This window comes from Trachemys scripta, chromosome 18, assembly GCF_013100865.1.
Source record: "Trachemys scripta elegans isolate TJP31775 chromosome 18, CAS_Tse_1.0, whole genome shotgun sequence".
Taxonomy (NCBI): Eukaryota; Metazoa; Chordata; order Testudines; family Emydidae; genus Trachemys; species Trachemys scripta.
The window spans coordinates 3,275,821-3,292,855 of record NC_048315.1 but is presented as its reverse complement, the minus strand read 5'-3'; the positions used below and the strand labels follow the sequence as shown (position 1 = coordinate 3,292,855).

The 17,035-nt window shown below is 43.6% G+C and overlaps 1 protein-coding gene across 2 annotated transcripts in view; it reads right to left on the bottom strand.

The window, feature by feature from the left end:
• PIGL (phosphatidylinositol glycan anchor biosynthesis class L) overlaps positions 1-17,035 on the bottom strand; it is a 78,365-nt gene that overhangs the window by 27,592 nt on the left and 33,738 nt on the right. The window lies entirely within an intron of this gene.

Below are 17,035 nucleotides of genomic sequence, written 5' to 3'. Positions count from 1 at the left end.
TTCCCAGTACACTTGTCTCTTTGCTGGTTCCCAGGACGACGGGGATGATAACATCTGCATCAGAGCAACGGAAAAGTGTCTCCTCAGCACATAGCTCAGCGCATTTCCAAGGTCAAGCTCTTAGACTGTGTCTACACTAGGGGATTTTTGGCAAAATTTTCCCACCACTGTTAACACTGGTAGTAGCAAGAAGGGGAGCCCTACAGACTGGCTGCCAGCATTTTCATCACTGTGCTGCCTATCCCTGTTCAGAACTGATTTAAATAATATGGTGTTAAAAGTACCAGCAGCATTGCTAACCTTTTCTATACGAGCGTTCTCATTCTTGATACCCTTATTGGAGCTGCACTGGTGATAGCAACAGTGGAAAATTTTTGCCAATTCCCCCTAGTACATGAGGTACTCAAGTTTCATCACAGGGGTGAAGCCTAGACTTAATGGGTTGTGGGGGTTGCCAGAAGCCGAAGGCTTCCATCTAATCTGCATAAAATCAGACACTTTCGAGTCTCGTCTTTAATGTAGAAGTGGGCTCACTGATTTAGAATTTTTATTAAAGCTAAATGATATAATACACAGGTTCAGAAAAGAGTGTCTGTACATCTGGGTATAGTGCGTAGAGTATCCAAAAATACAAAGTTTGTTTTAAAAGTCATAAGATACATAGAGTACATAATCAGCAAGAACCCAAATTTAGGTAAATAAATTTAACAATACAGTTTTGATATTAGCATCCAAATATTCGGGTACATCACTCATGAAAAGTTATACAGAGTTGGTTGTGGAAAGGAAATATATCAGTCCCTCAGTAATTGAGAATTTAGGGTAGGTTATCCATTAGAAAATACAATCCATCAGGGAAGTATTTCAGTTACTTTCCCGACTGCGCTTCTCATCGGCACTCCAGCTCATCCCTCCTGGTATTGCCGATGTCCGGTGATGTGTTCTAGTTAGATGTCCTACTACAGGCCCCACCAAGTCACAAGACATTGCTTGGATCAAAATACAGCATGGCTTAAAAGGTTAACTAGTTTATCCCAAGCAGCATATGCACTGAACAAGATCTAAGACTAAGTCTTGTATTGTTTCAGTAGCTTGAATGGTGCATTTGAGGATGCACCATGCTTAGTATACTAATATTCAAGTTGTGCATTAGGCTCAGTGGGATTTTTTGCTGCCCACAGCAGTTTGTTCCTTCTTCATTCATCTGACTTTGTAATGGCAGTTCTCTAAAAACTGACCTAGGAAAGTGGAGACAGAAAAAAGTGTCCTGTGAAAACACCAGATGAGCTCCAACCCGTGAGAGGTCAGGAAGGAAACATGGCAACTGGAAACGACAATGTTTAAAAGGATGTTAGTATCCCAGCAGCAGCGCTTGGTTTTACTGAGCTTTCTCTGAAGAGGCTCTGGGCAATGGAGCAGGTTTTAACTAGTTTGGACAGAAAAAGGTCACCCTAGTTCAATGAAAATCAACAGCTGGAAGCAACGGTTCAGAATCTCTGACAACAAAACAATCTGAAGGCATGGGGAAATTAACCTTGTGCATGCTGAACTGATTAAAGTGAGCACATTTTACAAGCAGCTACGCTTCTCTCCATTTATCAAGGCCCCATGAAGCAGGTCATTCATGCCCTGCAACTAAGAGGAATTTTTTCCTGCATCGTATCACCTGCCAGCAGCAAAGAGAGCAAAGCTGATACACACACTCATGCACATGCAGTTTGCAACTAATTAATCCTCACAACACCGCAAACTAGTATTAGTCTCATTTTGCAGACAGAGAAACTGACACAGACAATAAGGTGGTCCAAGTTTTCTATTGGCGAGAGAGACAAGCTTTGGAACCAGACAGAGCTCTTCTTCAGGTCTGGGAAAGGTACTCCCAGCCAAGAAATTGTTTAGCATAAGTAGTTAGCACATATTGTAAGGGACCATTCAAGGCAGAGTTGCCCATTAACACCTCTGCAGTCACAGGACAAAAAGAGGGGGTTGGTGGGCAACAGACTGTGTAATAAGCCAGTGGTTCTCAACCAGGGGTACATGTACTCCTGGGGGTACGCAGAGGTCTTCCAGGGAGTACATCAACTCAGCTACATATTTGCCTAGTTTTACGACAGCCTACATAGAAAGCACTAGCAAAGTCAGTACAAACTAAAATGTCCTACAATGATTTGTTTACACTGCTTTAAACACTGAAATGTAAGTACAATATTTATATTCCAATCAGTTTCTTTTATAATTATATGGTAAAAATTAGAAAGGAAACAAATTTTCAGTAACACTGTTCTGTGACACTTTTTGTATTTTTATGTCTGATTTTGTAAGCAAATAGTTTTTAAAGGAGGGAGTTGTTAAAACTTGGGGTACGCAAGACAAATCAGACTCCTGAAAAGGGGACAGTAATCTGGAAAGGTTCAGAATCACTGTAATACATTACAAATCCAGTGTCTCTGTTCAATCCAGGATTTTTAATGTCTGGCAGAGTGATGAACTTAAGCTCCCAGGCTCATCTTTTGACAGCGTTGTGCAGGTTTCCTTTGAGGATGAGGACTGAGAGGTCAGATACAGAGTGATCACTGTGTGACACAGACATTAAGTAACACATCCAACCCCACAAAGAAAAGCCAGTAGCAGAGCTGGGACCAGAACCCAGGATCATCACCTGGGTATCCAGTCGCCCAGCGCCAGGAACTGTCTTTTGCTAAGTGTTTGAACAGCACCTAGCATATGTCAATTCTTGGCACTGCCACAATACAAATAAATACAAATAACCATGGACTCTGCTTAAACCACTCGACCAGATTACCATTCTATTTAATATACATGTAAACATATTCTTATTAATACCTTAAAAAATCAACCCTCGCCAAATCTGAAGCACAGTGAGCTGGTTATATCTGATTGTTTAACTTCAGGGCTGATGATCAGAGCCATTTGGCGTTTAAATGGTTAACTCTAGCGTTCTGACTGTAGCCCATAATGTCTCTCAGCTCAAGGTCGCAAGGCTGAGATAAAGGGCTGTAATGGAGTGAAAATTAGCACAGTCCCTGGAGCTGACTGGAGCCTGTCCCAGGAGACACCCCCTTCCCCACACCTCTTCTGTCCTGTGCCCCAGAGAGCTCCTTGTTGGTGCTGCCAACCTCGGGGATGGATCAAGATATAAATCACTGTTGGAAAGGGTTCCTGGATCAAATCACTGTAGGGGTGGGGGTGTAGGAAGGGTTCAGTCAAGCAGCCTGATTTCAACCCAAGGCTTCTGGCCAAGAAGTGACATTTACAGGCATTCCAAATCACAGACACTGAATGCAAAGGACTGTTCATAGCTAGGGAGCCTCAGTGACTGAGGACATGAACAGCCGGCCACGATGGGGCAAGGCTTTGGTCGTGCAATAGGGAGGTTTTGCCCCAGAATTAAGCTTGTTGCAGTTTTTATAACATTTTCAGTGAATCAGGGTTTTGCTGCTGCTCTCTCAAGTGTATTTAGTGCTGGGCTGAGAGCACTGGAGAGTGAGGGTAGGTCTACACTGAAAAAAAAACCATCCATGGCAGAGAATCTCAGAGCCTGGGTCAACTGACTTGGGCTCATGCTAGGGGCTAAAACAGTGTAGATGTTACTGCTCGGGATGGACCCCGGGTTCTGACACCTGGCGAGGGGGTTTGGTCTCAGAGCCTGTGCTTCCGCCTGAGCGGGAATGTCTACACTCCTATATGTGTGAGCCCGAGTCAGCTGACTTGGGCTCTGAGACTCGCTGCCGTAGGTGTTGTTTTGCAGCATAGATGTACCCAGAGGGTGGGATGTTCAAATGCACCCAATGTTGGCCTAACTCTGCTTACTGACCTTAGCAGGAGCATACAGGCCAACTCGGAGGGCTTCTGAAAACCTACCTATAAGTCCTCCATTTATCTATCGTGGGCTTTGCCACTGACTCGGGAGGAGGATAAGACCCTTTGTTGGTTTCTAATTACATCCTTGAAGCTAGCTAATACCCCTGTTCTTCCCCCGCACTGCAATGGTGCAGAGCAATGGAGTGGTGGACCACAGAGTATTTAGTCTTGGCTGCAGCATCCAGGGGATTTGAGAACCACCAGTTGGCCACAGCAAACCACATAAGGAAATTAAATCAAAAGGCAATGTCTTTGTTTTGGTTAGACTTTGCCCAGTGAGCTCGACCTGTACACCTGTACACAGCTGCATCTGCATAACAAAAGAAATTAAACAAATCTCTATGGAAAAAATGAGAATGGAAGCATTGTATGCTACACCCTGTTTGTGTGTCTCCCTTCTCCTGCTTGCTTTTGTCTGCTGGATGTTGTCCCTTGTTTACTGTTGCCTCAGGGCTTGGACCATCTGACCTCTAGATCAGTGCGTCACTAACCTTGAGCATGAAGCCAGCAGTACTGGCTCTGCCAGAGGGGTTAGTTTTTGTAAGATAACTTTTATATTTGAACAAACTTCACACTGAAGGCAGATTTGAGAAGAGCAGCCATGTTGGAGAGACTCCTTTGTGTCCCTGATGGAAACTTTAAAAGCTTCGCCTACTATACATGGCCCAGCTCTACCTTTCTTCTATGACATCCTGTTCGCTTCCTGACCAGTTTTCTTATGTTCAGCTTCTAACAGAGCTGCACCCAATGCACTGTATGTGCATCTTTTTTCAGAGTCTTCTATTGAATTTGCTCTAATCACGAGCCAGTGTCCTATGATAACTTCAAAGGTTAAGTTGAACTAAACAGCCAGTTTGTGTGAAGTCCATGTGGCTTAATAAAGAGCAAGTGGCTGTCCCATATGGGACACTTGTGTTTACGATACCCTTGGGTCTGTCACTCCCTAAGATTGCTGAGAATAGGCAACGCCCAGGCCTCTGGGACACTGTGTTCTAGTGCCTCCTACTGGATGACAGGTTGCCTGGAGAGCAGTATGGATGGGGGTCTGTTAGGAAGCCTTCTCAGCCTTGTGGGGCCTTTACAGATAGTGACTGGAAAGTGGGGTGGGGTGGAAATGGGGTTCCTGGAATAACTACTCTCCCCCCCCCCCAACATATCAAACACCAGAGCAAAACCTTCCAGCAACTCCGGGTAATCTGATTTTTCATTCCACTGAACTCCAAAAGGATAAAAATGAAAGGATTTGCCCATTCAGTCTAACTTCCTTACTGGCTCTTTGTCATCCAGCATGACCCTAATCAATGCAAGGCTAGTGACCAGGAAACAACTTTTGCATGGATTTCTTTTCTCCTCAAAGAATGATGTTACATTAGATCAGCACAGAGGTTGGTAGATTAATGGAGACTACATAGGAAACAGGTGAACTGCTGTTCGGTAGTTCCCAGCTGAGAACAATGACTGCAGTGTGTTTGTTTGACTAAAGGATGCCCTTTGTATAAAGTTAAGATAAAGGAATTTCTGAACATCTGGGTGATTGAATCTGGACCAGAAAGCAAAGGATCCCACAAAATAAAATGACGCTAGCACACAATTAGTGAAGAGGCTGTGTGATGACCAGAGGCAAACAGCGAGCGACCTTTAGTCAACTTATTGGAAAGTCTGAGTTAACAGGATTAATCATGTCAGCCTCTGAAGAGTGAAACATGAAATTATTTTCTAGATTATACTGAGATGAATGGAGATAGGCTAGCCTTAGAGTCTCAGACAGAGCTTGCACGCACCTATGTTAATAGGTACTTATGAATATCACATCCCTCTACTGACAATTACAGACAGGAAGCAAATACCATAGCTAGGGTGCATGCACATCTCTGACTCAAGTAAAAAGAAGGAAGGCCACCCAGGAACTGCAAATCCAACATATCCAATGTCATATTACACTGAAGAACAGGTGCTGCATGGCTGTTGGAAAGGCTGACACCTATCGCTTAGCACCTGGCTGGGATGAATATGAAAAAACACAAATGTCTGAGAAGGCCTTGGAAATTACTCACAGATTAAAGCCAAAAACCGTGGCACACTGACCATAAGGAATAAAACAGGGTTGGCAATGACTATCCAGTGACAAGCAACCTGAGAGGCCAATCCTGAAATCTTTATTCCAAGCAACTTCCAGTTGGATATTTCTAAGAATTGAGTAAGGGCTTCAGGATTTGGCCCAGCTGTGGAATAAGCTCCCAAGGGGAGGGGTGGAAACCCCAATGCTTGAACCATTTTGAAATAAAACAGGGCAGACCACTAAAAATACTGGAGAGGACAATCCCACAAAGGAAGGAAGCTAGACCAGATCGACCATAATAGTTCTCTTCCATCTCTAGCTTCTATGATCTATACCTAAAGGGTCTACGTTCCATGGTGAATTTTTCAAGCCTTGGTGCATACTACATAGGTCAATACCGACCTGATTAATGTGAATATGTTAGGTAATGTTCATGTGTGAAGGGAGAGGCTAAGTGTATCTAGACGTTATTCACTGATACCAGTTCTTACAATTTCATCTAAAGTCCATATAAGCTCTGTGTTCTTGTTCACTGGTCTACGTAAAATCCCACTGCAGCTGTGTCAGTCAGTATTCCATGTACCTACCATACATTTACTAAAAGCCGATGGTGATCTAGATCTTTAAGTAATAAACTTTTGTCTTGGGCATGATCATAAGTTTCTGTTTGAGAAATAAGAGTGGGCTGTAGTTTAAATTTAACAAGGTTGCTAGAAAACACAGGATCATTTGTCACATAGGAAGTTCTTCAAGCGTCCCTGTACTTGTCTAATTTTTAAAAATGAATTATTGATGATTTCTCAGCAGAGTTTAATGCCTATTCACGGAGATGAGACAATTGCTTATCATAATTTGAAATCTGGTATTTATTTGACGTCTGTGCCTCAGAGCCCTGTTGATAAATTACAGCACAAAGCTCTGTAGGAACAAGTTCATATTCATTGCCTTTAAACAGAAAAAAAAAGGGTGTTGGCTGGCAAGAGTAGAAATGTACAGAGGTCAAGGTTGTAAAAGCTCTCTTGGAAAAGTAATATAATAAAAATTAGGCCTTGTCTACACTAGAAAATTAGGTCATCATAACTATGTCACTCAGGTGTGAAAAATCCATAACCCCAAGTGATGCAGTTAAGCTAACCGAAGTCCCCACATAGACAGTGCTAGGTCAATGGAAGAATTCTTCTGTTTACCTAGCTACTGCCTCTCAGGGAGGTGGAATACCTACCCCAATCCCTCCCATCGGCATAGGTAGTGTCTACACTGCAGCACTACAGTGGTGCAGCTGTGCCACAGTAGCATTTTAAGTGTAGACAAGCCTGTAGATGGAGAGGAGGCAGGTTGGTCTAGCAGTTAGAGCAGGGGACAGTGTCAGAAGAACTGGATTCTATTCCTGTCTCAGTCACTGGTTTTAGGCACAATGCTTCATGCCCCCACTTTCCACATCTGTAAAATGGGAATAATAAGATGTATGCACCTATATAATGCACTTGGAAAGGCCTTATGGAAGTAGTATTATAACTAGATCTAAAAAGCACATCTCCTCAGTCACATGGCTATAATGAGCACACCAGATCTGTCCTGCGCTCCCTACACTGGCATCCCATAGAATATCAAATCAAGGTCAAGGTCTCAGTCCTTCTCTTCAAGGTGCTCCATGGCCTGTGCCCAGCATATCCATAAGACTGCCTAAAGCGCTAGAACGAAGACTGTGGTCGACAACTGTGCTCCTCTGGCACAATGGAACTCTCTACCATAAGGGTAAAGCTTGTCTGTGCAGGAGACACAGCTTTCTCAGGGGTCGACCCAAGACTGGAATGAACTCCTACAGGAATTTAAGACCATCCCAAACTTCATCACCTTGCACTTCAAGTGCCAGGTGCATTTCTTTGAGCAGGTGTCTCTAATATAAACATATAGCAACGTGTTTGTGTGTTTGCACGCGGGTTTGTTATATTATTTAAAAAAAATGCAAAATAAGAACAATCCATTGCACATGCTCCTCTCCCCGGGACAATAATGAGAGCCCAAACAAGTGACAGATGTTAGTCATGTTGCTTAATACACGAGTGGGAGGTGCTTATATACTGTGGTGTTGAGCAGTCTAAAACCCTGGATAGAACAGCATAGTAATCTGGGAGGCATTACTGATTAATTTATTGCATAACTAATGGAGGGCCAAGTACTTCTTTGTCATGCACAGATTTGGAATTCAGCTGCCAGAGAGAGGGAGGGGCTCTGTTTAATTCAGTCTGACCTGCCATTATCAGAGGTAGTAGCTTTAGCCCAGCCAAAATCGACCATGGATTGTTTACGTGAGCAGCACAATGAGACAGGTCACACAAGGAACCAAGGTGGCCACTTCTGCTAGAGACAGCAGTAACAGGACAACCAAGTACAGTTACTGAAAAATAATTTAATAAATTGAAAAATAAAGCAGATTCCCACACTTTATCTTATACTCTCGTCAGTTACTTTCCCCCTCCATTACACTTCCTGCTCCCAAATGTACTAACATTCATTTTGCTCACCCACTGAATGCCAAATCAGGGCCAGTTGTGCTACTTTACCACGTACAGCCATTTTCTGGCCAGCTTACACTACCACATACATCATCACTGAATTTGGCCCAAAGACTCCGATGGCACCTTTGACACCAGGTCTCAATTTAGCCTGTGGTTTCCGATACAACTGCACACACAGGAAGACAGCCCTGCTGCAGGCTGTATACTGAAGGGCTGGAAGCTTCACTTTTGTTTTACAAAAGCTTACAGTTGGCAGAATCTGCTGGGGCCACAGACAACATTCAACCAAGCATTGGCTCGGTTGACTCCCAAAGTTCACTGAAAACACCAACTGGAAACAAGACTTAGTAAAACCAGTTTTTGGCCCCCTGAGGTTTAATGCTGCCATGCTGAATTAGGAAAAGCCTTCCTCCTCCAGCCTGCTGGAATGTGCTTTAGCCAGTAGATGATAACATGGCCTGTAATAAGCTGGAGATTTTCTATGGTTCACCTCTCTGAAAGGTATAAAGCAAAGCACTTCATTATAGCTCCCCCGCCATATAATAAGCACTGCTAATACCAGGAAAATAAAACACTAATGATTGCCAGCCCTATCTTGGTTTGTGTGTTTGTTGGGAAAGTACAGTAGTGGTCACTCTCCAAAATGCCTGATGTCATTGACAAATACCAGATCCATTAGCATCATTCAATGATCTCACCTGCAGACTTCTAATAAGAGAAATGTCTTTAAATACTCAGCTGTTTAGCACCTTAAAGCAACATTGCTGGGCAAAGGAACATACAACACAGCACCCCAGTTCAATACCTTCCTAGGGCCGAAATGACATTTGAGATGTTAAGTGTAATAGGTCTGCCACATTATCTTGCTGCTTCCAAAACATCTATTATAAAACTAAAGGGATTTCAACCATCTGTTCCATCACCTCTCACTCTGCTCTAATTAATAAGACCTTTCCTATTTATTGTAATACCCTTAATCTCCATTAACGCATGTGGCATGAAATGTAGTGTGCATGCAACACCCTATACGATTCCGCCTGTAACACTATATTAGTTATTGATAGAAAGTATTACTCAGATGTGTTCAGCACATTTGAACTATAGTAGGTGAGCATATGTATTCATCTATTTGTTTTATAGAGCAAGTATCTAAAACACACATCTCAGGGCATGTGGACATTATATAATTAAACATACACTACAGGTGAGAGTTGCTTCCAATACAGGAGAATCATACAAGATCCAAAGTGCCACTAAAGTATTTGATACAGAACTCAGGGGTGCATAGAGACCTGTGTGGGTTCCTATCCTAGAGTGTATTTTGCCCTATTTGCCCTAGAAACAAATGAAAAATACATTCCCTCTTGTCCACATGACCCTTGAGTTCAGAGCATGTAGAGTTGATCCTAAACCAAGAAAAGGTGGATCAACCAAATCAACAACTGATTTTAACAAGCTAAGGCTGCCAAATACCGTAGTGGACACTTTGCTGCTTACCCATAACCACTCTCAATTACCCCAAAACAGTGGGGACAGAACTCAGATCATGAGGCTCCAAAAGCAGAGGCCCTATCCTACCATTTGAGCTAAAGGAGAAGTCTCATTATTAGCATTTTTGGGTCTATGAGACACAGCTGAGCGGTTCCGTATCCATTCAAGAACAGTGTACATAATCAGTCATTATTATTATTGCTATTCTTTGTATTATAACACCCAGGAACCCACTGCGCTAGGTGCTGTACAAACAGAGAACAAAAAGGTGGTCCCTGCTCCACAGAGCTCACAAGCTAAGCACTGTTATATATCAAAAGCAAAATAATAAGATAGGGCACAGCTGGGTGGGGAACCCAAAACCTAGACCCAGCTGAGCAGACATCAGGTATATACACTGCTCTTACCTTCCTCAACCTGGTCCAGTAAAAGCCTTAAAAAATGAAAACAAAATGGTTTTGGCGGCAGAGGGGCCGAGTGAGTTAACCCACTGTGGAAACAGGATTTGGAATCCTGGCACCACTTCCTCTTGAAACAGACTTTTCTAGTTTCAGCATACCAGGCAGGGTTCAGGCACCACGCAGAGCAGTACCTTGTCAGGTGGAACAGGAACCCAGTGTGTTCTAATTGGCTTTTTACTACAGGTTGGCACACAATGTTCCTGAATAGGATCCTGCCCTGCATCATAATGTGCTCAATATTCCACATGAGAAGGGGGACAAGCTGCAGGGGAAGGAACAGGAAGTCTCTCCTTGCAGCCAGCAAAATCCTGCTGAAGGGAATGTCTGAAATACAGCATCCCACATGTGCCAAGCAAATTCAGCAAGCATTTCATCATGCTCTTAATACTGGTCTTGTCTACTCTCTGAATAATAAATACCGTGTTATACAGGCAGCCATCAGTGGTCTGATTCTGCACCATTCAGGTCAAGGGGAGTTTTGTCAACCACTGAAGGTCAGGATTGGACTCTAACTGAAGAGGTCCTAAAGCACAGCCACTCCTGGCCCAAAGACGGCCCATCGTTAGGGCCCTACCAAACTCATGGCAATGAAAAATGCATCATGGACCATGAAATCTGGTCTCTCCCGTGAAATCTGGTCTTTTATGTATTTTTACCCTATACTATACAGATTTCACGGGGAGACCAGCATTTCTCAAACTGGGGGTCCCAAACCAAAAGAGGGTTGTGGGGGGAATCACAAGGTTACTGTAGGGGCGTTGCAGTATTGCCACCCTTACTTCTGAGCTGCCTTCAGAACTGGGCGGCCGGAGAGCGGCCAGGTGCCCTACTCTGAAAGTTAGGGTTGCAATGCCATACCATGCCACCCTTACTTCTGTGCAGCTTCCGGCAGAGTTGGGTCAGAACCCCTACAGTTACAACACCATGAAATTTCAGATTTAAATATTTGAAATAATGAAATGTACGATTTTTAAAATCCTATGACCGTGAAATTGACCAAAATGGACTGTGAATTTGGTAGGGCCCTTCCCATCCTGTCTTAATAAAAACACAGCCTGAGATTGCTGGACTAAACTGACCAATTGATGACCAAATCTAGCCATCAGCAATTTTGATTTATCTATCTAGGGGAAAAAAGCACCAGAAAACATTCTGGTCACGGGCATTTATATTTGAGGTCAACATTTATGTACATTTACATGAAAATCAGATGTAGCCCTTGCAGGGCACTGGCAAGTTACCAAACATAGCCCTCAAGTTCACAATATTTTAGCATCTCTGCACTATATTGACTCCATCCAAGGAGTGCTAGCCCCTAAGCTATGCAGAGCCAGGAATCCATTTGATCTGCTGTCTCAAAGGGGAATGTTATTTGTTAAAATCATAATATACATGAAGAGCTAAAAACAAGGTGCTGAGATCTCTCTAGCCGGTCACACATTTTACCAGTGCTCCAGAGTCACTTGCATATACAAAGAGATGAAATCCCTATCCCACTAATGGATTGATCCTGCAACTGACACGAGAAGTCCTTACTCATATAAGCAACCCCATCACAGGCACGATCCTGCAAGCCTGACTCATGTGGGTAGCCCTGTTGTACAGTCACATGAGTAAGGGTTGGGTTGGTCCTGCCATTGACTGGGAGGACTCCTACCATTGGCTGGGAGCTGGGCCATTGACTTCCACAGGAACCTGATCGGATCCAATGTTCGTAACTTTATTTCGTAACAGCTAAGAGGGACTCAGCAATAATGAATTAAACGAGTAACATGGAATGGCCTTTATTATTAAGCCACCTCACTCTCTGCATCTGATTTAATGGGAACATTATGTAATGGCTTTGCTATAGCAACAGCTCCAATGATCTATAGTAACCCCCGTTGCTGCTTGCCGCTCCAGAATATAAACATCTCATTGCCGCAGGGACTATGATGTAGCTATTGAACTTTGGCCCACTATAAAGCCTCCCACTTTGATTGGCAAGGCTTTTTAAAGGCTGTTTACTCTAGTCATGTGATGGGGGGAGAGGGAGATTTCTGGCAGTCTATCAGGAGCCAGCAGTATGTCTGGGACCAGCCAGAATTGCCAAAGGGTTCAAATGGATTAACTCATTCAGGCTGGGGTTTTACGCTACCCTCAGCTCGCGAAGGGTCCAGGAAGAGGAAATCCTGCACGGTGTCAAAGAGATTTCACTTGAGGCAAAGCTCCCCCTTGGCAGCACTGCAGGGACCTGAGTAGCAGTAGGAAAATATTTTATTTCAGGACTTTATTTTGCAACAGGGAAAAAAATCAATAAGCTTTAAACAAGAAAAGAAAAAAAGCCATTTAAAAAATGGCAGCAAGGAATAACCAGCTAGAGGTGGGAGCAGATTTTCCTATCAGAAGCACCGTCTGCTAGGGATACACACTCCTCATTTATTTGGATACCTGAGAACAGGAGGATAAGATGACATCCAACCAGAGAAGATATTACTATTCACAGTTTGCCCTTCTAGAGCACCTTTAACCCCAGGCTCTAAAAGTACTGTACAAACATCAATTAAACTATACAACATCTCTGAGGCAGGGAAGTTGTATTCTACGAGTGCCCTATTAAAAACGGTTACCGTGTTCCCACTGGAAAAGCCCCAAACAGGGCAGTATCCATAAGCTACAGCCATGAGTCAGTATAGAAGCAGCACTACTGCTGCTGAGCACTTTTATAGCCCTTTATGTTTTCAGTATTCCAGACACTAACCAATCAATCGCAACACCCTGTGAAATTGGTATTGGAAAGTAGGAAAGTAAGATCATCCCCCTTTTATAACAGAGGCACAGGGAGCTCAAAGGAATTGGCCAAGGCTACTCACTGAGTCAGTGGCAGAATCGGGAATAGAATTTATAGGTTCCTGCCTCCCTGTTCAATCCACTGCACCACAATACTCCTCAAACCGTAGAGTTTCATCACCATATTTCACTTAGAAAGGAAATTTTGCTACCTTGAGCAAGTCACATGCAGGAGGCTTTTTGAAAGACCTCTTGTGGGTGCCCTACAGAGGACTGGGGTGACAATTTCAGGGTGTTCAGGTAGCCCGGGGAGTTTTCAAAGCAAAATGTGGGTAGTTTTTGTTTTGTGAAAAATCTACTCTCCTTTCTGGGTGCCTAAACTGTCTGGAGCTCTGGCACAGCTGGGTGCCTGGCCACTGGGATTTTCAATCCTCCCCAGTATATGGCACCTGTACCTGAATTGATTAGGCTATGTCTACACTACAGACCTTTCAGTGGCACAGCTGTACCGCTGCAGCTGCACCGCTGTAAGGTCTCTCGTGTAGCCGCTCTATGAGGCAGTACGGAAATAGCCGAACTTTCTTCATGAATTTTCATTTCTGTCCCTGGCCATTTTTCACTCCACCAATTTTGCTTTTCTCAGCATGTGTGTCCAGGTTTTCACACAGAAAATAACTATATTCCTACAGGATGAAATTCATCCTGGAGCAGAGGCCCTATGGACTGCTTAAATCCTTAATAACATTTAGTAAAATATTAACTATTTCTAAACTACAAAATGATACATGGTCCAGGCCAAGACTTGATAACCCTTTATATACACACACACGTCATAGAGACTTTAAAGCAGGTAATACAGGAGAGCTGCTTATCCTGTGCTGAATGACAATGATGAGAGAATTACTTAACTGTAGGGAAATGAAGTGCCTGATTAAAATGAGAGGGTACTGCACATAGCATGTGTATCGTGTGTTTGCTGTGCCATAGGTAACATATGAGGGGTCAGAAGAAGGGGATGACAGTTGGCATGCAATTCTAGTTAAAGCAGAAGTGTGCAATGTTTTCATATACCCTGCCAGTTGGTAATGAAGGATCAGACATAATAAAAACCATCCAAAATTTCACTCAAGCTATGAAAATTTGATGTTTCAGATTCCCACACTGCCGAGACAAAGCAGGGTTTTCATCACATCTGGCTAATGAAGAAGCCGGAGACAGGAGGGAAGATGCATAGCAATTTCCAGCAAAGCATTCACATCTCCTCCATCCCTGATCTCTATTTAAATGAAATTAGAAGAAAGCTTCTAGAACTAAATGACAACATTCAATATTTGTTGCTTCTAGTGTACTTCAGAACAGATGTGAGGATGTGGCAAATGAGAACACACACCAATAGTTTATTCTATGAAGCTCTATCCTGCAGTGTGAATAGCAGGTCTTGTGACAGCACTGCTTGTACAGATATTTGGGGGAGATGGGGTTCTAAAGTACTCAGCACTGACCTACCTCTAAAGTATCATTTTATCACCCTTTTACTCAATGTAACAAAGGCTCCTATATATTTTATTAACAATTCATTAACATAATTTGCCTCTTGATCAAATATCTCATTGTTTTCCTCTACTATGTGGAGTACAACATTGGTTTGTTATTGTAGGGTTCCTCATAAACCCTGGGCTGCTGGCATTTATAGATGTGGTTGGTTTGTTTAAAGAAAGTGAACATTTTGAGGAGGTGGAAAAGGAACATCTATACTTTGCAGACAGTTTTAAGAAGAAAAAGGATGTTAAATGTATTCCCAACCCAGAGACAATCCCTTTAAGGAATATTTTTAGGCATTTGCCCATATCTTTGTACACAGTCACTTCTAATCTAAACTTTGCACTGGAGTTGAGAAACTTGATTATTCAGTACAGGATAACTGAGCTTTGGCCAAGGGGAATGAAACCCTTTAGTTTTATGTGAAGTCAAAACAACAAAGGTTTATCTGGTCACATAATTAAAGAGGGCAGATCTGCTAAGAGAAAATGAACTACAGAAACTTACATGGTTACAGAGGGAGCTTTTCTGTCCTTTTTATGGCAAGAGAGCTCTCCCTCACTGACCCTTTCCAGCCCTGAAGCATGTGCCATGGAATAGCTCATCAGTCACCAGTGACTGTTACAGGGAGGATGTCTCAATGGGGGTCTTCACTATCTCATTGGCTTCTCCACTATAATCCCAGTTGCTCCTTTTGCCCTCTTGCTTAGCTGCATCTCCAACACCTTCCTGCATGCTGCTGCGAGTAGGAACAAGAATGACACATGGGATACCTAACAATCAGCACTGGGAATAGACAGGCGTCCTGTTATGTGAAGTTCCAAGCTTATAGTCATTTGAAGAGAGCCCCAAAGTCACTCTTGAATTCACTTTGCTTCTCAACTTGAACACAGAGAGGAGCAGATCGTGGAAAACACTGCTGTTATGCCATACTGATATACCCCACATCAGGGCTAATGCTAGAACTTCAGGCCAGCATATTCATGCTGGACCCAAGTTCCTCCTGGTTGCAAAAATCCAGTGGCAAAGACAGTGGGTCCATCATTAGAGGGGATTGTCAATCCCTCCATGCAGGAGAACAAGGTGCCACCTTTTCTTATGGAAACAATTATAGGTCCTTACTCAAGAAACCATTTTATGACATTGCCCAGACACTCGTATCCTTTCTGGAGTTCGTAGATTTCCTTGACCACCATTACTCCAGCTTTGGACCTGTGTTTAGTCCACCTTTTTTTTTCCACTGAGGAGGGTGGTGTTGGACAACCATTCACCTTCACCAAGAGCCCTCTCCTGTGGGGTACTATGGTTCTATTCTGTCGGCCCTCTTGTTTAACATGTACGCAAGGTTGGTGTGAGAGCTTGTGAGGTGGCATGGGCTGCAGCATCTCCGCCATGCTGATTTCACTCTGCTTTACCTCTTCAGCTGACGGACCCAGACAGTGCGGGTGACTAGTTTGCCAAGATCAGGGCTTGGATAAGGGTGAGCTGTTTGAAACTAATCCCAGATCAGATTGACTTTGTAACAGTGAATAGCAACTGGAGGAATTGGTGGAGCTAACTGAGGGCTGGTCCACACTTAGTCCGGACTTCGGACTAAGGTACGCAAATTCAGCTACGTTAATAACGTAGCTGAATTCGAAGTACCTTACTCCGGACTTACCGCGGTCCAGACGCGGCCGGAAGTCTCCCCCCGTCGACGCCGCGTACTCCTCTCGGCGAGCTGGAGTACCGGCGCCGACTGTGAGCACTTCCGGGATCGATCCGGGATCGATTTATCGCGTCTTAACCAGACGCGATAAATCGATCCCAGAACATCGACGGCGTGCCTCCGGACCAGCCGGTAAGTGAAGACTAGGCCTAAGATAGGTTCCTTCACTGTGGGGAGTTTCCCTGTCTTCTGTCACTCAGGTTCACAACATAGTGTCCTGCTGGGTTTCTAGCTGCTTCTGGATGCCCAGGTACCAACAGTGCTTTTCAGCATTTCAGTTTGGCCAGGCTGTGTCCTCTTTTTTGGTCCAGACTTTAACATGGCGATCCACACCACTGTCACCTTGAGGTTGGATAACTGCAATGTATTGTGCCACGGGCAGCACCTTGAAATTGCTCGGGCAGAATGCAGTGTTCTGTTTGTAAAAGAGTGTGCGCATTACATCAGAGCTCTAGGGTCTGTAATGGCTTCTCCTTTGTTTTGGGGTGCAATTTACAGTGTGTGTTTTCACCTAATAAGCCTTATACAGATTGGGTCCTCGTTTCTTTAGAGATTGTCTCTCTCCATGTATGAGACTGCAGCAGCTGAGATAATCTGAAGCATTTAA